A 1,351-nucleotide genomic window follows, 5' to 3' on the forward strand; every position below is an offset into this window, starting at 1 on the left:
CTGCCTAACTCTCCACAATGCACGACATCGCCATTACTTTCAGCACCCGAGCCTGCAATCAGCCGGGCAGCTCATGCGAAACAGACTTGTTTATGGACGCCTGCAGGTACAGTTTAGGGATAAATACCACGTGTAATGGATCCAAGCTTCTCACTGTGTGTTTGTAAAGAGAGGAGTTAAGTTCCCAAAGTGGGTTTATATGCTGCCATTACACTTTACATGAACATTTATGGTGAATTTATTGCTCACAAAGTTGGGAGGGAGGCAGACGAACTCACAGAAGTTGATGAACTGCTTAAAAATATCTTTTACTGGGAGAAAGTCTTCAAAAAACATGTCTGGTTATTAAAACTTTTAACTAAAAGGGGCAGAGAAACATCTTTTTCCTGGTTTGATTCAGGATTGACAGTGGACTCTGCTAACATTTATCTGGGTCTCACCTTCTCGTGTCTCACAGGCTTTAATCGCTTAAGTGTTTCAGAGCCGTGAGGTCAGGAGTGGTCAGGCAGCAGCTAAAGCCCATCCACTCTCCTGTCACCTGCAGAAAAGTGTCCCAACAACTAAATCTGACAGTAAAGTTCTAAATTTTCTCCACTCAAGTCGCCGCCTTTGACTATTTCTTAAAATATTTTTACAAAATAAAGAAACAGAGAGAAGTAAAGTCACCCAAGGACAACACATCAGTACGTCAGAGTTTAAGATTAGCGTGGCAGCAGCCTTTACGAGCTCCAGAAGCCTGTCATGCTAATCCAACACCACCTGTGTGGAGCACTCACATGTCAGCACACCAGATTACATCATTTGATTTTATGATGTAATCCCATCCACTGAACATGCAACTGAACAGGGAGAGAGAGGAAAATGTCTTAATTGGATTGTAGCGCCCAGTAGAACCAGACTGTGAAGAGGACAGTTAGTGAAGGTCAGAATGAGACAACTGACTTCTTATTCATGGATGCTAAATACAAAACCTGTGAGCATGACTGAAGAAAGGAATCAGCCTGATCAGTCTCTAAGCTTCATCAAAAATGAGTTTTGAATCTATCCATAAAGACAAAGTTGGTGTTTGTCTCCGGAACTGAAACAGGAAGCTGGTTCAACCATGTGGGAGTCTGATTAATGTCAGTTCTGTCAATTATTTTATTTTGGGACATGTCAGAACCAAACAGATCCTGCTAATGGAGAATGGAGTGTTTCATTGGGGAAATATGTGTTATTTAGATCAGAAGCATAAAGTCAAATCCTGAAACATGAGTATAACACACTAGAAAAACAAAAAAATTTACTGGAGTGGTCTGAATCTGCATTTTTTAGAGCTTAAACAAACATAATTTATGTGTTGAAATGTCCA

At 40.7% G+C, this 1,351-nt stretch overlaps 1 protein-coding gene across 3 annotated transcripts in view; it reads right to left on the bottom strand.

Annotated features, from left to right (window-relative positions):
* The window catches only part of LOC112149032 (von Willebrand factor A domain-containing protein 5A), a 307,412-nt gene that overhangs the window by 18,031 nt on the left and 288,030 nt on the right, over window positions 1–1,351 (bottom strand). The window lies entirely within an intron of this gene.

Source organism: Oryzias melastigma, linkage group LG13 (genome assembly GCF_002922805.2).
Source record: "Oryzias melastigma strain HK-1 linkage group LG13, ASM292280v2, whole genome shotgun sequence".
Lineage (NCBI taxonomy): Eukaryota > Metazoa > Chordata > Actinopteri > Beloniformes > Adrianichthyidae > Oryzias > Oryzias melastigma.